Here is a 24928-nt window from a genome sequence, read left to right as displayed (position 1 = left end):
CCACAAACAATGTTTGGTTGTGCTTCAATTAATTTCATAGACATAAATAAATGAAAACAGATTACTTGTAACTTAAAGTGTCAAAGCCGCAAAGAGATGGAAGTCACTAATATAGCAGGGATTCAGACTTGTTTCACAGAACAGAAAGAAAGTTGCTGTGGGAGAAAAGAAGGGACAAACACTTTGTTATCGGGGTTCACATATCCTGTTAAAAGGGAAAATTATTTCATGTGAGAAGCCTGTCAGGAAATGCTGTTCCTAAAATGCACACAAACAAAGTCTGTGATTTACATCCCATTGAGGGGGGGAATGCTTTGATATTTACCTGTGAAAAGAATTTGGCATGTTAAGATTTGAAACTTGGCAACCTCCTGACTTTGACGGTCCAGTACTTAACTCTTTTGTCTTACGTAGCCCCTGGAGCAAAGGACACATTGAGGGTGATTTCCCTCAATGGTTCCAAGTTTTACATAAGGAAATTTGGATAAGTTTCTCCCTGCAGCCCAAGCTCTCCAAACCTCCTCTCCCCCCCTTTCCTCTCCCCCCCTTCCTCTCTCTCTCTTTTTCTTTTCCTTTTTTTTTTTAGCTGATCTAGCCTCCGTGCATGTGCAGAGTTCATGTCTCAGCAAACCTTTTATACTATTGAAAATGTTGAATATTTTGGCTAAATTACCATTTGAATAAAGGAAATGAAGGGTAAGGAGTAGATTTTTAAAAATAGGGTTAGATTTAAAACAAAACAAGAAACTCCGCAATTCAAGCATTTACCAAAGCTAGAAATTTTCTAAGGGATCATGTTTCCTTCCTTTATTTACAGGAAAGGGCTATCATTTTGTGTGATTTCCCTCTGGTCATTCGCGGAACAATGCCACGCCCTTATATATGGGAAAAAATGGTCAGAGAGTCAGAATTCATAGGATTTTCTTTAACATTTCAGCCTTACCATTTGCAGACAAAAAAATTTTCCTGCCCTTTATTTACAGGATTGGTCAAGGCCCATATGTATTTGTATGTGCTTAAACTTTGAATTGACTTTGAAGTCTGATTTTTAAATAGTAGACAAAATGATAAACACTGTAATCACTCAAATGCTTGATATTACCAGTTGTGCTTCATAGAATCATAGAATCATAGAATCATAGAATCATAGAGTTGGAAGAGACCACAAGGGCCATCGAGTCCAACCCCCTGCCAAGCAGGAAACACCATCAGAGCACTCCTGACATATGGTTGTCAAGCCTCTGCTTAAAGACCTCCAAAGAAGGAGACTCCACCACACTCCTTGGCAGCAAATTCCACTGTCGAACAGCTCTTACTGTCAGGAAGTTCTTCCTAATGTTTAGGTGGAATCTTCTTTCTTGTAGTTTGGATCCATTGCTCCGTGTCCGCTTCTCTGGAGCAGCAGAAAACAACCTTTCTCCCTCCTCTATGTGACATCCTTTTATATATTTGAACATGGCTATCATATCACCCCTTAATCTCCTCTTCTCCAGGCTAAACATGCCCAGCTCCCTTAGCCGTTCCTCATAAGGCATCGTTTCCAGGCCTTTGACCATTTTGGTTGCCCTCCTCTGGACACGTTCCAGTTTGTCAATGTCCTTCTTGAACTGTGGTGCCCAGAACTGGACACAGTACTCCAGGTGAGGTCTGACCAGAGCAGAATACAGTGGCACTATTACTTCCCTTGATCTAGATGCTATACTCCTATTGATGCAGCCCAGAATTGCATTGGCGTTTTTAGCTGCCGCGTCACACTGTTGGCTCATGTCAAGTTTGTGGTCAACCAAGACTCCTAGATCCTTTTCACATGTACTGCTCTCAAGCCAGGTGTCACCCATCTTGTATTTGTGCCTCTCATTTTTTTTGCCCAAGTGCAATACTTTACATTTCTCCCTGTTAAAATTCATCTTGTTTGTTTTGGCCCAGTTCTCTAATCTGTCAAGGTCGTTTTGAAGTGTGATCCTGTCCTCTGGGGTGTTAGCCACCCCTCCCAGTTTGGTGTCATCTGCAAATTTGATCAGGATGCCCTTGAGTCCATCATCCAAGTCGTTGATAAAGATGTTGAATAAGACCGGGCCCAAGACAGAACCCTGTGGCACCCCACTAGTCACTCTTCTCCAGGATGAAGAGGAACCATTGATGAGCACCCTTTGGGTTCGGTCAGTCAGCCAGTTACAAATCCACTGAGTGGTAGCATAGTCAAGACCACATTTTACCAGCTTCTTTACAAGAATATCATGGGGCACCTTGTCAAATGCCTTGCTGAAATCAAGGTAGGCTACATCCACTGCGTTCCCTTCATCTACCAGGCTTGTAATTCTGTCAAAAAACGAGATCAGGTTAGTCTGACATGACTTATTTTTCAGAAATCCATGCTGACTATTGGTGATCACAGCATTCCTTTCTAGGTGCTCACAGACTGTTTGCTTAATGATCTGCTCCAGAATCTTCCCTGGTATTGATGTCAGACTGACTGGGCGGTAATTATTTGGGTCCTCTCTTTTCCCCTTTTTGAAAATAGGGACAACATTTGCCCTCCTCCAGTCTACCGGGACTTCGCCTGTTCTCCAGGAATTCTCAAAGATGACTGCCAGTGGTTCTGAAATCACATCTGCCAGTTCTTTTAATACTCTTGGATGCAGTTCATCTGGCCCTGGAGACTTGAATACATCTAGACTAGCCAAGTATTCTTGTACTATCTCCTTAGTTATTCTGGTCTGTGTTTCCTCTGCTGAATCATTTGCTCCAAATTCTTCAGGTCGGGCATTGTTTTCTTTATCGGAGAAGACTGAGGCAAAGAAGGCATTGAGGAGTTCAGCCCTTTCTGTGTCCCCTGTTTGCATTTCACCATCTTCTCCTCTGAGTGACCCCACTGTTTCTTTGTTCTTCCTTTTGCTACGAACATACCCATAAAAGCCTTTTTTGTTGCTTTTAACCTCTCTAGCAAGCCTGAGTTCATTCTGTGCTTTAGCTTTTCTGACTTTGTGTCTACACGTGCTGGCTATTTGTTTGAATTCCTCTTTGGTGGTTTCCCCCCTTTTCCATTTTTTGTACACATCCTTTTTTAATCTTAACTCAGTTAAAAGTTCTTTAGATAGCCACCCTGGCTTCTTTAGGCACCTTCCATGTTTCCGTCTCATTGGTATTGCCTGAAGTTGTGCTTTTACTATCTCCCTCTTAACAAACTCCCAGCCATCATGAACTCCCTTTCCTTTTAGTATTACTGTCCATGGGATCTCACCAAGCACTTCCCTAAGTTTTATGAAGTCGGCTTTCTTAAAGTCGAGAAATTGAGTCCTAGTATGCTTGGCTGCTCCTTTCCGCTGTATAGTAAACTTCAGAAGAGCATGATCACTCGCGCCTAATGATCCTTCCACTTCTACCCCACTAACCAGGTCATCAACATTGGTTAGGACCAGATCTAAAATGGCTGTTCCTCTTGTTGCTTCTCCCACTTTCTGGACAATGAAGTTGTCTGCAAGGCCAGTGAGGAATCTGTTTGACCTTATGCTCTTGGCTGAGTTTGACATCCAACAAATATCCGGATAATTGAAGTCCCCCATTACTACTATCTCCCTTCCTTTTGCATGCTTGGCCATCTGTTCCAGGAAGGCATCATCTATGTCCTCCGTTTGGCTTTAGGATCTATAGTAAACTCCCACAATGAGGTCCCTGTTATTCTTCTCTCCCTTAATTTTGACCCAAATGCTCTCACTTTGGCTTTGAGGTTCTAAATCTTGGATCTCTTCACAGGTATACACATCCCTGACATATAACGCCACTCCTCCTCCTTTCTTGTCTGGTCTGTTTCTCTGAAATAGATTGTATCCCTCCATTATTACATTCCAATCGTGGGACTTATCCCACCAGGTTTCAGTGATTCCTATTATGTCATATTTAGTTTGCTGTACCAAGAGCTCAAGCTCATCTTGTTTATTTCCCATACTTTGCGCATTAGTGTACAGACATTGAAGTCCATTAATCATTCCCCCGTGTCTCTTATTTAAGGATTTTTTCCTCCCACCACTAGGTCTGCGTGCTGTTTGCTCCATTCGGTCTATGACATTTGGATGATCATCTTCATCAATTGATAGACTCCTACCTTCAGGAGCACTGTCTCCCTCCCCCACATTAGTCAGTTTAAAGCCCTCCTGATGAGGTATCTGAGATTTTTTGCAAAAACATTCCTCCCAACCGTTGTGAGGTGCAGCCCATCGCTTGCCAGAAGTCCATCTTCAAGAAACTGCATTCCATGATCTAAGAATCCAAACCATTCCTGTTTACACCATTTGCGAAGCCAGTTGTTCACTTCCACTATTTTTCCCTCTCTCCCTGGGCCACGTCGTTCAACTGGGAGGACAGATGAGATGACAATTTGTGCATTTAATTGCTTCAATTTCCTGCCCAGAGCCTCGTAATCTCTTTTGATCTTCTGGAGGCTATTGCTTGCAGTGTCATTGGTTCCCACATGAACCAAGAGGAAGGGGTATTTGTCAGTGGGTTTTATGATTCCTTGCAGTCGTTCAGTTACATCTTGGATCTTAGCCCCGGGGAGACAGCACACTTCCCGAGACATCTTGTCAGGCCCACAGATCACTGCTTCTGTTCCCCTCAGTAGGGAATCCCCTATCACCACTACACGCCTCCTCTTAGGTCTGGTCGGGGTTCTTCCGTGAGCTGTCCGTTCCAAGGTCGCCTGCACATTCCCTGAGGACTGCCTTTGCTGCTCGTCTTCATATACCTGATCGACTGTAATGAGGGAGAGATCCTCAAATGGAGTCTGCTCTTCGTCTTCCATGCTAGGAGAAAGGACCTCAAAGCGATTGCGTATTTCTAAACAATCAGAGTGAACCCTGGGCCTACTTCTTTGAGTCACGTTTCTCCATATATCTGGCTCCTGTGTTGGTGAACTAGCCTCCTTCTCAGGGGAGTCCCCTGTCTCCTCCTTGGTGGAGACGGTGTGCTCTGTTGCTTCCAAGAAGAGCTCCAGCTCTCTAATTCTTTGGAGCGTAGCTACACGTTCCTCCAGTTGCTGGACTTTGTCTTTTAAGAGGGCAATCAACATGCAATTGCTGCAGGTAAAGCTGCCTGCAACCTTTGGCAAGATGGCAAACATTGCGCAGGAACCACAGGCGACTGCAGCTGTTCCCTCACCCTCCATCTTGAGAAGGTGTCGTTGGGGGTGACTACAGCGGTCCTCCATCATAAAAAGCGTGAAGACAGGACAAATAAATCCCCCCAAATAAACCTATATCTCCCCCAACAAACGTTTGAGACTAGCTCCCCTAAATCTAAAAGATGGATCAAACATCACAGCTTCACCTCTCACCTTTTAAAACTAAAGAGCAAAGCTAGGCTGAATTTCAACTCCATCACCACACCAGAATTTAAGAATTACCCTCCAATGCTTGCGGACACATGTCCTTCCACACAGCCACAAATTGGGAGAGTTGAAAGGGACCCTGGGGTCATCTAGTCCAACCCTCCAAAATATAGGGTTCACAGCAAGATTTCGCAGCAAGATTTGTACTACCAAAGAGACACACACATACTTATGTACACAGGCAGTACTGGGGAAGAGAGCACAATCAATGCTCCTATCATGTACTAAGGAAGAGGAAAATAAAAGTACCCAGCTTTATACAGAACCCTTTTAGCAGATCTTGAAGCTAGTTTGAGTGAGAGTTTACTTCCTTAGACTAAGAGTGCAAGTTCCTACAGAAATGATGTCCTGGAGTTGATTTAAAAGGGATACAAAAGTTAATAATGTTTCTGAACTTGCTTAGGAATAGTATGCCTAATTAAGACTTTTAAAAAATAATAATAACGATACATAGGAAAGTGAGATGTCGGGTACTTTTAGCAAAGAATGTGCCCCCCTCCCTTGTTGAAGGAAGCTTGCTCAGGAGTAAATTCATTTGGCACAGAAGTAAGAAGGGGGGGGGGGGAGAACCTGAAAGGGACTGAAACAAGTGGGGGAGGCATTTTCCAATAAGAAGCCAGGAAACCCTGGCTGATCTTAGAGACTGATATCAGGACTGGACTCTATAGATAGACAATTGTTGTCTATCAAAGCTTCTACCTTTTATTAACAATTTTCTTAGAAGGAACACCTATTTTCATAGGCATGTGCTTAATGAAATACATACACTGCATTTTAGCTTGAGAGAGCAGTTGGCTCAACTAGGCTTTTGCAGCAGAAACATTAGTTTCTTCACAGCACATTTCAAAATACTGGAAAAAGGACTGGAACACGGATGTAGAATCACAAACTCAAAGGTTGCAACATAACATTATCTACCATCAACTTAAAATCATACTCCTCACTTAAGCTACTCGGAGGAAGACTCTTTGGAGCCTCTCTCAAATAACAAACATTTGCACCCTTCATTCTCATTTTGTTTTTGTTTTTTTCTGTTTTAAGATTGATAAGGTCCAGCATGGCTTCCCTAGATTTAAATTTTGAAGCAAGCTTGTAGTTTAAACTATGCACACTTAAGAAAGGCAGTCTGTCAGAGACAGAAGGAACAGACAACACACATAACAGACAACATGTAAACATACATATTCTCATATATGTATTAACAGACAACACACATAACAGACAACATGTAAACATATATATTCTCATTCTTTAGTTGGTTATCGCAAGGAGTTGGGCCGCTTCCTTTGGCTTCATTAAGTGAAATTAGTAGGAAGGTCCCACATGGTTTTATGAGCTTCCTTGCCTCTTCAAACACACCACCAGTTAATCAAACTGGCAGGGCTCACAACGCTTGGTTGACTGGGTACCCCTTTATATATGCATGCATTGCTGTTGTTGCTTTTTTGTTGTTTTTCTTTTTTTGGGGGGGTGTCTGGGATAGAGAAGGGAGAAAGAGAGGGGTTGATTAGGATTTGGGTAACTTGTACAGGGGGCTATTTAGGGTTTTCCTTTTCCTTGTTGCTTGGCAACTTCCTAACAGTTTAACGAGCTCCACCCACTCGGTTCCTTTTTCTATTCCTTTCCTATTTCCTATTTAATAACCTGGGGTTCCTTTCCACTCTGCCGATCCCGCCCAATTCCTCATGGGCTATCCCTCCTGGCAACCTCCTACCTATCGTTACAATCTCAGGAAAAGGGGCCCTACTGGACGCCCGCGCCGTGCGGTGCCAGATCGGGTAGTCCCTTGATAGAGTTTTGGACCGAAAATCCCCCTTGCTTTTGGAAGCGGGCTCACGCACGATACACGTGTTACGTGGCACCGACCAGTGCGGCTGGGATTATTGATAGAAAGGAAGACCCCTTCCTGCCCCCTTCGTAAGGGCGCTCGGGAAGTTTGGAAGAAGAACTCCAGCCCCTTGCTTTCAACTGAGATGTCCGTTGCGGGGAGTCGGCTGTCTTTCCAAGCCGGGTCTCTCCGTCTTATTTTCGGACTCTCAATTGGTGCGGCTGACTGGAGGGTTTGAGAGGAGAAAGAGATAGAGCTCAGAACCCCCCTTTCGGGTCGAGCGGCAGTCCACGGTCTCTCTCAGCAATTGGACCAAGAGACAGGCGAGAAAGAGCGATAGAGAGGAGGGCAGAGAATTCAGTTGCCAGGAGATTCCACCCCCTTCCCACCAGTGCACTGGGTTTTTCCTTTTCCTTATACTCACGTGTCTTCTATGATGATCCCGGGATCGATGAATAAGCCGGCTGGATCCCTCTTTGCTCCCCGGCTGAACTCCTGGGGCTTTCGATTACCGCCCGGAAGATGGCCGGGGGTCCAAAGGATCTTCCCAGGCAAAATGGCCCGGTGCCGGCTGAAGATTTCAGGGCCCCCGGTCAGCAACACAGGAGAACCGCAAAGCCCCACGTTGGGCGCCATCTGTTACGGTAAAAATCTGGGTGCGAGGCTGCTCAGCCACCCAGCTCGTCGGACTAAGTCCGCGGGTCCCTGCGGAGGAAAAATGAGCTCAGCCGGAGACAGGAGCAAGCTGCAGAAGATCCAAGTTTATTGCGCAACAGGTTCAAGGCGAGATTGAACAGCGAGAAAGGGGTGACATAAACTTTTGAAACTTCCCTCCATGTCCCAGAATACAGTGCAAAATACATCCCAGTTACATCATGAATACATTAAAGAGAGGTTGGGTTACACAGATTACATCATGAATACATTAAGAAGAGGTTGGGTTACACAGGATTAACATATGGAGGAGGGAGGGGGGAATATGCAGAGCTGGAGATATGCGCAGATAAGCACATCCTGATGAGAAGACAATGGTCCATGTACTGGCATTTCCTGGAGGCAGAGTGATTTGACAGGATTAGGGTCTTGACACCTTGTTTGAGGGATTATGGAGGACAGGGGAGGTGTGATGGAGTCCTAGAGAAATTGAGCAAATTGGCACGTTGATTTTCTATGAATTTTATAGATATTAGTCCCTTTTGACATTGACAATTGGAAAGAAATTGATATATTGTAGCGAAGAAGAAGGTGAAGAAGACATGCCCCCCCTTCCGTATCAGTCCCCCGTTCGGAGATAGATTTGCATTAAAGTTCTGTAAGAACTTGCAAATCTTTTCTCCGCACCCTAAATCTCGGTGAAGGTAGGGGTGCCCTGTGAGTGGGAATAGGCTCTAATGGAAAAGGAGGTGGGTTGAGCAGGGCAGCAAAGGAGGGAGCAACACGGACCAATACAATGTACGTGTATGTTATATAGATATGCACTAAATAATAACTTGGTATCCACCGTACCAGATGTGTGGGTTTGTGCAAACCTGAAGGGGACTTGCAAGCCATGCCTCTTAAGGTCATTTGCAAGTATAGTAGTGCAGATAGCTGGATATAGGATATCACATAAAAGAACACCTGTTGTATTTTGTTCAATATGCTTTACATTTAGCAGGAAGGTCCACTACTGACTGGAAAAAAAAATGCAGTTTGGTTTTTTTAGCTCCACCGTTTTTGTGTTCTCAGGTGCGAAGGTAGCTCTTCTGTGGTCTCACACTGGCATAGTGGCACAGTAGTGGCAATCCCTGGTGAATCCACTTAGGGCTTTCATATTAACCATGTTGCCTGGCACTCACCCCAGCTGGCACAGGTTTGGGCACGTCATGAGGGAAATGTCCTTGCCTTGGCCATTCTATGGGATTTTATTATTATAGGCTCTGGTCTTGCAGTCATGGGAAGTTGCTCACTTGCACTTTAAGGACCAAAAAGCTAATTGCAGCCTGGATACACTTGCCCAATTCAAACTGAGTCCAATTTGAATTTATCTTGCCCCATGGTTCTCAACTTTTCAAACCAATCTGTTAAAGCAAAACCACTCTTAAGGGGCACTTGTCCAAATAAGTCAATTTAACTCTATAAGGGATTATTCCTGCTAAACCAAAGCATATACACCTTCCTGAAGCTCCTCCTTGGTAAAGTGAGTTTTAGCACATTTTAAAATGGTTAGGGAAGTTGGCAGAGTGCCAGGTGAAACAACGAAATGTGGTTATAAATTTATCTAATTCTAAACATTGGACTACATAATAGCCTGATCTGTTAAAAGGCATAAAATGTATGAGAATCCTCCACTGGGGTGTAAGGAATAAGACATTAAACATAAAAACAATTACACACAAAATAGCCACAAAAATAGCCCCCCCCCATTTGTGGAAATAACACACTGTCAGACACATTTCAACATTTCTACGTAATAACACATAATACAAAACAAACTAATTAAGTATCAGTTGCATATCTTGAGACAATTGTGATATTTTTACGCATGTATCTTCTCAATGCCGGAGCACAGTCTTGAGGTTCAAAAGTGAGAAAATGTCCTTGCAATTCAACTCCTCCCCCCTTTGTCAGGCCCACTCCCCCGGCAGTCTATATCCTTTGAAAGAGATAGCTGTGGCCCCTTTGAAAACTTTGGTGTCTGTTGCTGTTGCAGGTCTTGTGGTGGCAAGGCTTTTCATCGGATCTGTAGTTACACATTTGTAGAAGTGATATCCTGTAAGGGGCAGGGTTTTGGGGACTTAAAAGACAGAGTTAGAAAAGGGAAGGGGCGAAAGGCAAAAAGGATGTCCTTCAGTTTCCGTGGGAAGCTGCAAATAATAAAAATCTTAGCGGATTAAGCATTTTTTTCATTTCAATATTATTATCACATTTCCTTATAATTACTGTTATTATCTGCTAAGTTTGTTTGCTTTCCTTCACTTTGGTTTTTATCGTCTCCCTCCCATATTATTAAATAAAAAATTACTCCATATGTAGAGAAAGAGAACTGTAAAAAAAAATACAAGGTTAAAATAATAATAAAACACACACACACACACACACACACACACACACAATGACCTATGAGGAACCATAAATAAATGCTAAGACACACAATTTTAAGAAATCTGAAGTAACAATGAAGAGTGTTTCTTGATGTGACAATATCGGCTAGGATGTTATAGCAAAATACTGGGAAATGACTTAATACCAAGAAAATGAATGGCAATTTAAAGTTGTGTAAGTACCTTGAACTAGCCAAAATGACAGAATTAATAAGAAATGCTCAGGCAAAAGGTAAACAAATACCATTCCACAAACAATGTTTGGTTGTGCTTCAATTAATTTCATAGACATAAATAAATGAAAACAGATTACTTAAAGTGTCAAAGCCGCAAAGAGATGGAGCCAGGTCACAGGCTCACCCTGTTCATCCCTCCTTAAGACAGTATTTGTAAGCACAAAGACAATGGGAAGGCTTCGACTTCCGGTTTGGGATCGCAAGCAGCAGGGAGCGTGGAGAAGCCGCTGAGAGCTTTTCCGAGCTTCACGGGGGACTTGGGGGCAACGCAAAGGCACTGCGACCCCCAAAATCTCAAGAGGGGCACTCTTGAGGGACAAGCTATCCAGCAGCGTTGGAGTGGTTCCGAAGTTTTTTCGGGTTTTTCTTTTAAGGACCTGAGAACGACGGGACTGAGAAACGCGAATGGTAAGCTCTGCGGACCCCGTGTATGTAGAGAAAGAGAACTGTAAAAAAAATACAAGGTTAAAATAATAATAAAACACACACACACACACACACACACAATTTTAAGAAATCTGAAGTAACAATGAAAATAAAAGAGTGTTTCTTGATGTGACAATATCGGCTAGGATGTTAATAGCAAAATACTGGGAAATGACTTAATACCAAGAAAATGAATGGCAATTTAAAGTTGTGTAAGTACCTTGAACTAGCCAAAATGACAGAATTAATAAGAAATGCTCAGGCAAAAGGTAAACAAATACCATTCCACAAACAATGTTTGGTTGTGCTTCAATTAATTTCATAGACATAAATAAATGAAAACAGATTACTTGTAACTTAAAGTGTCAAAGCCGCAAAGAGATGGAAGTCACTAATATAGCAGGGATTCAGACTTGTTTCACAGAACAGAAAGAAAGTTGCTGTGGGAGAAAAGAAGGGACAAACACTTTGTTATCGGGGTTCACATATCCTGTTAAAAGGGAAAATTATTTCATGTGAGAAGCCTGTCAGGAAATGCTGTTCCTAAAATGCACACAAACAAAGTCTGTGATTTACATCCCATTGAGGGGGGGAATGCTTTGATATTTACCTGTGAAAAGAATTTGGCATGTTAAGATTTGAAACTTGGCAACCTCCTGACTTTGACGGTCCAGTACTTAACTCTTTTGTCTTACGTAGCCCCTGGAGCAAAGGACACATTGAGGGTGATTTCCCTCAATGGTTCCAAGTTTTACATAAGGAAATTTGGATAAGTTTCTCCCTGCAGCCCAAGCTCTCCAAACCTCCTCTCCCCCCCTTTCCTCTCCCCCCCTTCCTCTCTCTCTCTTTTTCTTTTCCTTTTTTTTTTTAGCTGATCTAGCCTCCGTGCATGTGCAGAGTTCATGTCTCAGCAAACCTTTTATACTATTGAAAATGTTGAATATTTTGGCTAAATTACCATTTGAATAAAGGAAATGAAGGGTAAGGAGTAGATTTTTAAAAATAGGGTTAGATTTAAAACAAAACAAGAAACTCCGCAATTCAAGCATTTACCAAAGCTAGAAATTTTCTAAGGGATCATGTTTCCTTCCTTTATTTACAGGAAAGGGCTATCATTTTGTGTGATTTCCCTCTGGTCATTCGCGGAACAATGCCACGCCCTTATATATGGGAAAAAATGGTCAGAGAGTCAGAATTCATAGGATTTTCTTTAACATTTCAGCCTTACCATTTGCAGACAAAAAAATTTTCCTGCCCTTTATTTACAGGATTGGTCAAGGCCCATATGTATTTGTATGTGCTTAAACTTTGAATTGACTTTGAAGTCTGATTTTTAAATAGTAGACAAAATGATAAACACTGTAATCACTCAAATGCTTGATATTACCAGTTGTGCTTCATAGAATCATAGAATCATAGAATCATAGAATCATAGAGTTGGAAGAGACCACAAGGGCCATCGAGTCCAACCCCCTGCCAAGCAGGAAACACCATCAGAGCACTCCTGACATATGGTTGTCAAGCCTCTGCTTAAAGACCTCCAAAGAAGGAGACTCCACCACACTCCTTGGCAGCAAATTCCACTGTCGAACAGCTCTTACTGTCAGGAAGTTCTTCCTAATGTTTAGGTGGAATCTTCTTTCTTGTAGTTTGGATCCATTGCTCCGTGTCCGCTTCTCTGGAGCAGCAGAAAACAACCTTTCTCCCTCCTCTATGTGACATCCTTTTATATATTTGAACATGGCTATCATATCACCCCTTAATCTCCTCTTCTCCAGGCTAAACATGCCCAGCTCCCTTAGCCGTTCCTCATAAGGCATCGTTTCCAGGCCTTTGACCATTTTGGTTGCCCTCCTCTGGACACGTTCCAGTTTGTCAATGTCCTTCTTGAACTGTGGTGCCCAGAACTGGACACAGTACTCCAGGTGAGGTCTGACCAGAGCAGAATACAGTGGCACTATTACTTCCCTTGATCTAGATGCTATACTCCTATTGATGCAGCCCAGAATTGCATTGGCGTTTTTAGCTGCCGCGTCACACTGTTGGCTCATGTCAAGTTTGTGGTCAACCAAGACTCCTAGATCCTTTTCACATGTACTGCTCTCAAGCCAGGTGTCACCCATCTTGTATTTGTGCCTCTCATTTTTTTTGCCCAAGTGCAATACTTTACATTTCTCCCTGTTAAAATTCATCTTGTTTGTTTTGGCCCAGTTCTCTAATCTGTCAAGGTCGTTTTGAAGTGTGATCCTGTCCTCTGGGGTGTTAGCCACCCCTCCCAGTTTGGTGTCATCTGCAAATTTGATCAGGATGCCCTTGAGTCCATCATCCAAGTCGTTGATAAAGATGTTGAATAAGACCGGGCCCAAGACAGAACCCTGTGGCACCCCACTAGTCACTCTTCTCCAGGATGAAGAGGAACCATTGATGAGCACCCTTTGGGTTCGGTCAGTCAGCCAGTTACAAATCCACTGAGTGGTAGCATAGTCAAGACCACATTTTACCAGCTTCTTTACAAGAATATCATGGGGCACCTTGTCAAATGCCTTGCTGAAATCAAGGTAGGCTACATCCACTGCGTTCCCTTCATCTACCAGGCTTGTAATTCTGTCAAAAAACGAGATCAGGTTAGTCTGACATGACTTATTTTTCAGAAATCCATGCTGACTATTGGTGATCACAGCATTCCTTTCTAGGTGCTCACAGACTGTTTGCTTAATGATCTGCTCCAGAATCTTCCCTGGTATTGATGTCAGACTGACTGGGCGGTAATTATTTGGGTCCTCTCTTTTCCCCTTTTTGAAAATAGGGACAACATTTGCCCTCCTCCAGTCTACCGGGACTTCGCCTGTTCTCCAGGAATTCTCAAAGATGACTGCCAGTGGTTCTGAAATCACATCTGCCAGTTCTTTTAATACTCTTGGATGCAGTTCATCTGGCCCTGGAGACTTGAATACATCTAGACTAGCCAAGTATTCTTGTACTATCTCCTTAGTTATTCTGGTCTGTGTTTCCTCTGCTGAATCATTTGCTCCAAATTCTTCAGGTCGGGCATTGTTTTCTTTATCGGAGAAGACTGAGGCAAAGAAGGCATTGAGGAGTTCAGCCCTTTCTGTGTCCCCTGTTTGCATTTCACCATCTTCTCCTCTGAGTGACCCCACTGTTTCTTTGTTCTTCCTTTTGCTACGAACATACCCATAAAAGCCTTTTTTGTTGCTTTTAACCTCTCTAGCAAGCCTGAGTTCATTCTGTGCTTTAGCTTTTCTGACTTTGTGTCTACACGTGCTGGCTATTTGTTTGAATTCCTCTTTGGTGGTTTCCCCCCTTTTCCATTTTTTGTACACATCCTTTTTTAATCTTAACTCAGTTAAAAGTTCTTTAGATAGCCACCCTGGCTTCTTTAGGCACCTTCCATGTTTCCGTCTCATTGGTATTGCCTGAAGTTGTGCTTTTACTATCTCCCTCTTAACAAACTCCCAGCCATCATGAACTCCCTTTCCTTTTAGTATTACTGTCCATGGGATCTCACCAAGCACTTCCCTAAGTTTTATGAAGTCGGCTTTCTTAAAGTCGAGAAATTGAGTCCTAGTATGCTTGGCTGCTCCTTTCCGCTGTATAGTAAACTTCAGAAGAGCATGATCACTCGCGCCTAATGATCCTTCCACTTCTACCCCACTAACCAGGTCATCAACATTGGTTAGGACCAGATCTAAAATGGCTGTTCCTCTTGTTGCTTCTCCCACTTTCTGGACAATGAAGTTGTCTGCAAGGCCAGTGAGGAATCTGTTTGACCTTATGCTCTTGGCTGAGTTTGACATCCAACAAATATCCGGATAATTGAAGTCCCCCATTACTACTATCTCCCTTCCTTTTGCATGCTTGGCCATCTGTTCCAGGAAGGCATCATCTATGTCCTCCGTTTGGCTTTAGGATCTATAGTAAACTCCCACAATGAGGTCCCTGTTATTCTTCTCTCCCTTAATTTTGACCCAAATGCTCTCACTTTGGCTTTGAGGTTCTAAATCTTGGATCTCTTCACAGGTATACACATCCCTGACATATAACGCCACTCCTCCTCCTTTCTTGTCTGGTCTGTTTCTCTGAAATAGATTGTATCCCTCCATTATTACATTCCAATCGTGGGACTTATCCCACCAGGTTTCAGTGATTCCTATTATGTCATATTTAGTTTGCTGTACCAAGAGCTCAAGCTCATCTTGTTTATTTCCCATACTTTGCGCATTAGTGTACAGACATTGAAGTCCATTAATCATTCCCCCGTGTCTCTTATTTAAGGATTTTTTCCTCCCACCACTAGGTCTGCGTGCTGTTTGCTCCATTCGGTCTATGACATTTGGATGATCATCTTCATCAATTGATAGACTCCTACCTTCAGGAGCACTGTCTCCCTCCCCCACATTAGTCAGTTTAAAGCCCTCCTGATGAGGTATCTGAGATTTTTTGCAAAAACATTCCTCCCAACCGTTGTGAGGTGCAGCCCATCGCTTGCCAGAAGTCCATCTTCAAGAAACTGCATTCCATGATCTAAGAATCCAAACCATTCCTGTTTACACCATTTGCGAAGCCAGTTGTTCACTTCCACTATTTTTCCCTCTCTCCCTGGGCCACGTCGTTCAACTGGGAGGACAGATGAGATGACAATTTGTGCATTTAATTGCTTCAATTTCCTGCCCAGAGCCTCGTAATCTCTTTTGATCTTCTGGAGGCTATTGCTTGCAGTGTCATTGGTTCCCACATGAACCAAGAGGAAGGGGTATTTGTCAGTGGGTTTTATGATTCCTTGCAGTCGTTCAGTTACATCTTGGATCTTAGCCCCGGGGAGACAGCACACTTCCCGAGACATCTTGTCAGGCCCACAGATCACTGCTTCTGTTCCCCTCAGTAGGGAATCCCCTATCACCACTACACGCCTCCTCTTAGGTCTGGTCGGGGTTCTTCCGTGAGCTGTCCGTTCCAAGGTCGCCTGCACATTCCCTGAGGACTGCCTTTGCTGCTCGTCTTCATATACCTGATCGACTGTAATGAGGGAGAGATCCTCAAATGGAGTCTGCTCTTCGTCTTCCATGCTAGGAGAAAGGACCTCAAAGCGATTGCGTATTTCTAAACAATCAGAGTGAACCCTGGGCCTACTTCTTTGAGTCACGTTTCTCCATATATCTGGCTCCTGTGTTGGTGAACTAGCCTCCTTCTCAGGGGAGTCCCCTGTCTCCTCCTTGGTGGAGACGGTGTGCTCTGTTGCTTCCAAGAAGAGCTCCAGCTCTCTAATTCTTTGGAGCGTAGCTACACGTTCCTCCAGTTGCTGGACTTTGTCTTTTAAGAGGGCAATCAACATGCAATTGCTGCAGGTAAAGCTGCCTGCAACCTTTGGCAAGATGGCAAACATTGCGCAGGAACCACAGGCGACTGCAGCTGTTCCCTCACCCTCCATCTTGAGAAGGTGTCGTTGGGGGTGACTACAGCGGTCCTCCATCATAAAAAGCGTGAAGACAGGACAAATAAATCCCCCCAAATAAACCTATATCTCCCCCAACAAACGTTTGAGACTAGCTCCCCTAAATCTAAAAGATGGATCAAACATCACAGCTTCACCTCTCACCTTTTAAAACTAAAGAGCAAAGCTAGGCTGAATTTCAACTCCATCACCACACCAGAATTTAAGAATTACCCTCCAATGCTTGCGGACACATGTCCTTCCACACAGCCACAAATTGGGAGAGTTGAAAGGGACCCTGGGGTCATCTAGTCCAACCCTCCAAAATATAGGGTTCACAGCAAGATTTCGCAGCAAGATTTGTACTACCAAAGAGACACACACATACTTATGTACACAGGCAGTACTGGGGAAGAGAGCACAATCAATGCTCCTATCATGTACTAAGGAAGAGGAAAATAAAAGTACCCAGCTTTATACAGAACCCTTTTAGCAGATCTTGAAGCTAGTTTGAGTGAGAGTTTACTTCCTTAGACTAAGAGTGCAAGTTCCTACAGAAATGATGTCCTGGAGTTGATTTAAAAGGGATACAAAAGTTAATAATGTTTCTGAACTTGCTTAGGAATAGTATGCCTAATTAAGACTTTTAAAAAATAATAATAACGATACATAGGAAAGTGAGATGTCGGGTACTTTTAGCAAAGAATGTGCCCCCCTCCCTTGTTGAAGGAAGCTTGCTCAGGAGTAAATTCATTTGGCACAGAAGTAAGAAGGGGGGGGGGGGAGAACCTGAAAGGGACTGAAACAAGTGGGGGAGGCATTTTCCAATAAGAAGCCAGGAAACCCTGGCTGATCTTAGAGACTGATATCAGGACTGGACTCTATAGATAGACAATTGTTGTCTATCAAAGCTTCTACCTTTTATTAACAATTTTCTTAGAAGGAACACCTATTTTCATAGGCATGTGCTTAATGAAATACATACACTGCATTTTAGCTTGAGAGAGCAGTTGGCTCAACTAGGCTTTTGCAGCAGAAACATTAGTTTCTTCACAGCACATTTCAAAATACTGGAAAAAGGACTGGAACACGGATGTAGAATCACAAACTCAAAGGTTGCAACATAACATTATCTACCATCAACTTAAAATCATACTCCTCACTTAAGCTACTCGGAGGAAGACTCTTTGGAGCCTCTCTCAAATAACAAACATTTGCACCCTTCATTCTCATTTTGTTTTTGTTTTTTTCTGTTTTAAGATTGATAAGGTCCAGCATGGCTTCCCTAGATTTAAATTTTGAAGCAAGCTTGTAGTTTAAACTATGCACACTTAAGAAAGGCAGTCTGTCAGAGACAGAAGGAACAGACAACACACATAACAGACAACATGTAAACATACATATTCTCATATATGTATTAACAGACAACACACATAACAGACAACATGTAAACATATATATTCTCATTCTTTAGTTGGTTATCGCAAGGAGTTGGGCCGCTTCCTTTGGCTTCATTAAGTGAAATTAGTAGGAAGGTCCCACATGGTTTTATGAGCTTCCTTGCCTCTTCAAACACACCACCAGTTAATCAAACTGGCAGGGCTCACAACGCTTGGTTGACTGGGTACCCCTTTATATATGCATGCATTGCTGTTGTTGCTTTTTTGTTGTTTTTCTTTTTTTGGGGGGGTGTCTGGGATAGAGAAGGGAGAAAGAGAGGGGTTGATTAGGATTTGGGTAACTTGTACAGGGGGCTATTTAGGGTTTTCCTTTTCCTTGTTGCTTGGCAACTTCCTAACAGTTTAACGAGCTCCACCCACTCGGTTCCTTTTTCTATTCCTTTCCTATTTCCTATTTAATAACCTGGGGTTCCTTTCCACTCTGCCGATCCCGCCCAATTCCTCATGGGCTATCCCTCCTGGCAACCTCCTACCTATCGTTACAATCTCAGGAAAAGGGGCCCTACTGGACGCCCGCGCCGTGCGGTGCCAGATCGGGTAGTCCCTTGATAGAGTTTTGGACCGAAAATCCCCCTTGCTTTTGGAAGCGGGCTCACGCACGATACACGTGTTACGTGGCACCGACCAGTGCGGCTGGGATTATTGATAGAAAGGAAGACCCCTTCCTGCCCCCTTCGTAAGGGCGCTCGGGAAGTTTGGAAGAAGAACTCCAGCCCCTTGCTTTCAACTGAGATGTCCGTTGCGGGGAGTCGGCTGTCTTTCCAAGCCGGGTCTCTCCGTCTTATTTTCGGACTCTCAATTGGTGCGGCTGACTGGAGGGTTTGAGAGGAGAAAGAGATAGAGCTCAGAACCCCCCTTTCGGGTCGAGCGGCAGTCCACGGTCTCTCTCAGCAATTGGACCAAGAGACAGGCGAGAAAGAGCGATAGAGAGGAGGGCAGAGAATTCAGTTGCCAGGAGATTCCACCCCCTTCCCACCAGTGCACTGGGTTTTTCCTTTTCCTTATACTCACGTGTCTTCTATGATGATCCCGGGATCGATGAATAAGCCGGCTGGATCCCTCTTTGCTCCCCGGCTGAACTCCTGGGGCTTTCGATTACCGCCCGGAAGATGGCCGGGGGTCCAAAGGATCTTCCCAGGCAAAATGGCCCGGTGCCGGCTGAAGATTTCAGGGCCCCCGGTCAGCAACACAGGAGAACCGCAAAGCCCCACGTTGGGCGCCATCTGTTACGGTAAAAATCTGGGTGCGAGGCTGCTCAGCCACCCAGCTCGTCGGACTAAGTCCGCGGGTCCCTGCGGAGGAAAAATGAGCTCAGCCGGAGACAGGAGCAAGCTGCAGAAGATCCAAGTTTATTGCGCAACAGGTTCAAGGCGAGATTGAACAGCGAGAAAGGGGTGACATAAACTTTTGAAACTTCCCTCCATGTCCCAGAATACAGTGCAAAATACATCCCAGTTACATCATGAATACATTAAAGAGAGGTTGGGTTACACAGATTACATCATGAATACATTAAGAAGAGGTTGGGTTACACAGGATTAACATATGGAGGAGGGAGGGGGGAATATGCAGAGCTGGAGATATGCGCAGATAAGCACATCCTGATGAGAAGACAATGGTCCATGTACTGGCATTTCCTGGAGGCAGAGTGATTTGACAGGATTAGGGTCTTGACACCTTGTTTGAGGGATTATGGAGGACAGGGGAGGTGTGATGGAGTCCTAGAGAAATTGAGCAAATTGGCACGTTGATTTTCTATGAATTTTATAGATATTAGTCCCTTTTGACATTGACAATTGGAAAGAAATTGATATATTGTAGCGAAGAAGAAGGTGAAGACATGCCCCCCCCTTCCGTATCAGAACTTAGAATTTAAGGGGTTAATTCTGTGTATATACATCTGCAAAGGAACAATGGGATTAAGGTTTTCCCTCAACTCTGTATATTTATTTTATAACATTTTTAATGTGAAGAAAAGGCATGTTATCTCTGCAGATACAGAAATTCACACTTTTGAGAATGGCAAAAACAAGCATCTGTGACAATATCTTCTCATTAGAAAAACTTCCCCAAATAATCTTACAGAATTCCCCCACCTCCCGCAGAAGCCGCGCACCCTTTGAAGAGCACGCCGCTCTTGGGGGCTTTTCCCTGAGGAGGGAGAAGGGACTGACTGGCTGCGTCAGTCCCTTCTCCCACCTCGTAAAAAAGCTCGCAGGAGCCGCACGCTCCTTAAAGGGTGCGCAGCTCCTGTGGGTTTTTGCGGGAGGTGGGGAATACTCCCAGAGCTTGTCGGGGCTGGCGGGGGAAACCCGGGATGAAGGCTCACTGCTGCCCTGCGGAGGCTTCGCGGGCTACCCCAGAAGCCAGAACAGCTAGAGAGAGCGCTGCGCAGTGCTCCCTCTAGCTGCTTTAGCTCTGCCTTAGTGGCGCAAAGCCTCCGCAGGGCACCAGGGAGCTCTGCTCAGTGCTCCCTTTAAATAATATTTTTTTCCTTGAATTCCCCCTCTAGAAACTAGGTGCACCTTATGATCAGGTGCGCCTTATGGAGCGAAAAATACGGTAGGTAGGAGAAAATAACAGAGGCCAACCAGAGTATATGGAGAAGCAAAGCGGCTAGTAAGCCTGATCTTTATTGCAACAGTGTCCCCCCCCTCACCACAACCAGGAGGGAGGTGTGCAAGGCCTTATATAGTCTTTTGAAATTGCCCCCCCAAGACCCCCCCCAAAATATCATAAAGAAGGAGACTGTCTACAGCAGGAATACACACAGGAGGCGGTCTACAGCAGAAAACCTGTCCCCAAGGATACCTGTTAATGGTCACTAACTGCATTACCTGGGCAGCCTGGCCATTCTTTTGTGATGGTAAATATTTTAGTTCCTGAATCCAGGTCACAGGCTCACCCTGTTCATCCCTCCTTAAGACAGTATTTGTAAGCACAAAGACAATGGGAAGGCTTCGACTTCCGGTTTGGGATCGCAAGCAGCAGGGAGCGTGGAGAAGCCGCTGAGAGCTTTTCCGAGCTTCACGGGGGACTTGGGGGCAACGCAAAGGCACTGCGACCCCCAAAATCTCAAGAGGGGCACTCTTGAGGGACAAGCTATCCAGCAGCGTTGGAGTGGTTCCGAAGTTTTTTCGGGTTTTTCTTTTAAGGACCTGAGAACGACGGGACTGAGAAACGCGAATGGTAAGCTCTGCGGACCCCGTGTAGCGATGCCTCTAGCTCCTACTGAAAAAGCGACAAACCTCCGTAACTTTAAGAACAGAACCCTTAGTGTTTTTGGAGTAATTCTGTGCTAAAAATTCTGGATTAAACACCAAGCGAGATCTGGATGTAAAAGGATTCAAGTGAGGAACCCGACCTGCTTTTCAGAGTGAAAATGGCGCAGGACATATAGTCGTAAGAGTGAAGAAAGGAAGTGATTATTTACCCGCTGTAGAGAACGGAAAAGTGAAAGTCCTCAGCAATTTTTTCCAGCGAGGCAAAGGAAACTAAGTAATATAAAAATAACCGATTAGATCTCTAGAGACTTTGTATCTCTTTGGGGAGGAAGACAATAAAACAAGAGAACGAAATGAACAGAGTGGCTTTAAAGAGACAAACATACTGAAGCCTTAAACGCTAATATTGAACCATAAGGGGGAAGGAGGAGAAAGGAGAAAGGACAATATAAAATAAAGGTTTCAAAATAAAATAATAACCCTCCACTCATTTGCCCTTTTTTGCTTTGAATTTTGAAAAACTGAAAGCCTTATAGTATAGCATGGGCAACTGAGTAAGTAAGAGTGTACATTTCTCTTTCCCCTTCTCGCTTTTAAATTTCAAATTGGGACGTTAACTTCCTCCTCACCCTAAAGAGACTGGAGTTTTGACCTTCCCCTTTTTGTGTGTGTGTGTGTTTTTACTTCTCTTCTCTGAGTGGTTTCGAATTATTTATGAACTGAGCTTACAGAGACTTTACTAATCTTCATTTGAATACCTACCTCCTCCTTTTGAATGACCGGATTAAAATTTGAGTATCCATGACTCTTAAAGGTTTTGAAAATTGGGACTTCGGTGGAATTGAAATATATTTGAACTTAAGAGAGGAGAGCATTTAAGACTTTCGGAGGATATATTTATATTTTTTGGACACACCGGACTTGATTATTGGTTTTTTTTGGACCTCTGGATTTTCCTTAATTACAGCCCAACATTGGATTAAGCCAACAAGTGGCGGAAGAGCAAAGAATTTAGAAGCTAAGTAAATATCCTTCCCCCCCTCTTCTTATTATCTGTGGAAGTCTAACCGTGTGGGACTTATCAAACTGTATACTAGAGAGTGGGCCTACGCCCCATTTAGCTAATTATCCATATTTCCTCTCTCTACAAACTGCTTCGAGATTCTCAGTCTCTCCTTGGCTGCAGAGACCTATTTATCGAGACCGACCTCTAAAAACTGATGCACTCTCATAGTGAAATGTTGGAATTAGACTAAGCTAGCCAAGTGGATGAAGTTTAGTTAGAAGGAAGAAAAGAGAGCATTTACATAAGACAAAATTAGATATAGGTTAAAGTTATATTGCTGCTCTTATTGTTTGTTTGCTGCCTGGCTTGTCTTGTTCTGTTTGGTGGCTCTTCCCCCGCCCCTTTTCTCATTACAAAGGTCTCACAGTAAGACAGATTATTAACAGTCTTTTTATAAGACCCTTATCTACATACAACTAACAACCTCCTAACAAGTTTATTATTGAAATAATTTGGACTAATTTGTATTAGGTGTGAGGTTATGTTAGATTCTACTTAAATTGGAAATTTATAGACGGGAAGTTTTCTAACTGGGTCCTCAATCTGGGAAATTAATTGATATCTGGGACTCTAGAACTGAAGTTGGGATTTACTTAAGCTTATTTTGCAGTATTAACGTACTTGTTGGAACCCAAAGTGATTGAAAACCCTAAATGGTAAAAATTTGTAATCTGGGTGTTTAAGAAAGTGCTTTTGGATATAGCGTTTGATAATTAATTGGATTGGGTTTAGATTGTGCGCCCCCTAGGGGAGAGAATAAACACTGCAAGAGTTTTTTAATTAAAAAACTAGAGAAGGAGAAAATGTCGGGGGAAAATGGAAAAAAGATAGGAGGAACATCATCGGAAAGGAGAGCATCCCGACAAGAAGAGATTAAGGACCTAGATATTTTATGGTTAAAAATAAAAGAGGAGTTCAAGCAGAGTGAAATACATATGGAAAAAAAACTAGGAGAGATGCATGAGTTGATAGATAAGAAAATAGAGGGTGCAGTAGGAGAACTGTCAAGTAAAATTAAAGACTTGACAGTCCGGTCAAAAATTTTGGAAGAAACAAATAAAAAAATACAGAAAGAAGTGAAAGAACAAAGAAAGGAGACAGATAGGATAAAGGATGAGATAGGAGAATTAAATAGAAATCAAGATCAAGTTCTGGATAATTTAGCGATGATCGAAATGAAACAAAAACAGTTAAATTTGAAATTTAGGGGAGTGGGAGAAGAAATAAACGAAAATATTAAAGAAAAAATGACCAAAGAACTAGCGAAATGGTTAGAATTGAAGGAAGAAGAGGTTGCATACACGGTGGAAAAAGCTTTCAGAATTAAAACAAAGACCAAACAGGCAAAATCAAAAAAAGTCGCAGGAGACTGTTTAGTTATCTTTAACTCAATAGAGATGAAAAATTTGATATTGAAAATAAGCTATCAAAAAAAATTAATTATTGATGGCAGACCAATCATCATCTTTAAAGAGATACCAACCAGACTACTGCGCAAAAGGGAAGACTATAAACAGTTGGCAAACGTTCTAAAAAAGAATAGTATACAATATAGATGGGAGTTCCCTGAAGGGATTTCCTTTTTTTATAAAGATAAAAGATTTAGGATTGCCGAGACTCAAGAAGTGAAGAAATTTTTGCGTAGATATGAGAAAGAGCTAGGAAGAGTAGAAGAGAGATATGAAGGAAGAAAGGAGGATCCAGAGGAGAGAAGAAAGAAAAAAGAGATAGGAAAAGATCAAGAAGATAAAGGCAGAGAAGAAGGAGTAGAGGAAGAAGAAAAGGGAGAGGTAGTAGAGGAAGAGGAAGAAGAAGAAGAGGAAGAGAACAGAGAAAACAAAACCACTCGAATTTAAATTATTAGTTACCTGTAAATTGGAAAGTACTCATTATAATGAATTTGAAAGTTTTGTCATGGAATGTGAATGGTTTGAATGAAAAAACCAAAAGGAATAAAATTGTAAATGTGTTGAAAAGAAAGAATTTTGACCTAATCTGCCTACAAGAGACACACGTGATTAAAAAGCATAAACACATCCTGATACACAAAAAGTTGGGAGTTGAGTTCATAAATTGCATAGCCGAAAAGAAAAGAGGGGTAGTGATATATGTGAAAGAAAAATGGGAACCCAAAGTGATTTGTAAAGATGACGAAGGAAGGATTTTGGGAGTACAAATTAACTTCCAGGGTGAAAAACTCAATGTGATAAACATATATGCCCCAAACCTGAATAAACCAGAATTCTTTAAGAAATTGGAACAAATCTTATTGGAGTTAGAATGTAACAAGACGATATTAGTGGGGGATTTCAATGGAGTGCCAAAACCAGAACTAGATAGACAATCAGGAAAGAAAAAAAGTAAACAAGGGAAACTGCCTAGATCCTTCAACAATTTGGAGGAAAACTTAGACTTGATAGACATTTGGAGACACAAACATGCAATTGAAAAGCAATTCACCTTCTTCTCAGAGTCACACAAGAGCTGGGGTAGAATCGATCAAATCTGGGTCTCAAGGGATCTTACATTAAGAACTATAAAGTGCGAAATTCAACCTAGAACTCTCTCTGATCATAACTCGGTAACTTTAGAAATAAAAGGCAAATCACAGGGCGGGTTCAGATGGAGAATGAATGAATACCTATTCGAGAATGAAGAGGTGGTAGAAAAAGCTAAAACCACCTTAAAGGACTATTTCAGCTTGAATCTCAATAAAGAAACAAGTATGGACATAGTTTGGGACGCCAGTAAAGCGGTCTTAAGAGGGTTTTTT

At 42.9% G+C, this 24928-nt stretch overlaps 2 protein-coding genes across 8 annotated transcripts in view; both read left to right on the top strand.

Moving 5' to 3' along the window:
• The window catches only part of LOC310756436 (uncharacterized protein), a 74987-nt gene that overhangs the window by 32627 nt on the left and 17432 nt on the right, over positions 1 to 24928 (top strand). The window lies entirely within an intron of this gene.
• The window catches only part of LOC310756861 (uncharacterized protein), a 30156-nt gene continuing 24955 nt past the window's right edge, over positions 19728 to 24928 (top strand). The window contains exons 1-2 of the mRNA XM_083601729.1: positions 19728 to 19972; positions 20084 to 20427. The gene's annotated coding sequence lies outside the window, so the exon portion shown is untranslated. The remainder of the gene's footprint in view (positions 19973 to 20083; positions 20428 to 24928) is intronic.

Source organism: Podarcis filfolensis (assembly GCF_964270895.1).
Source record: "Podarcis filfolensis genome assembly, chromosome: 2".
In the NCBI taxonomy this organism is placed as follows: domain Eukaryota; kingdom Metazoa; phylum Chordata; class Lepidosauria; order Squamata; family Lacertidae; genus Podarcis; species Podarcis filfolensis.
This window is presented reverse-complemented; position numbering and strand designations above follow the sequence as displayed.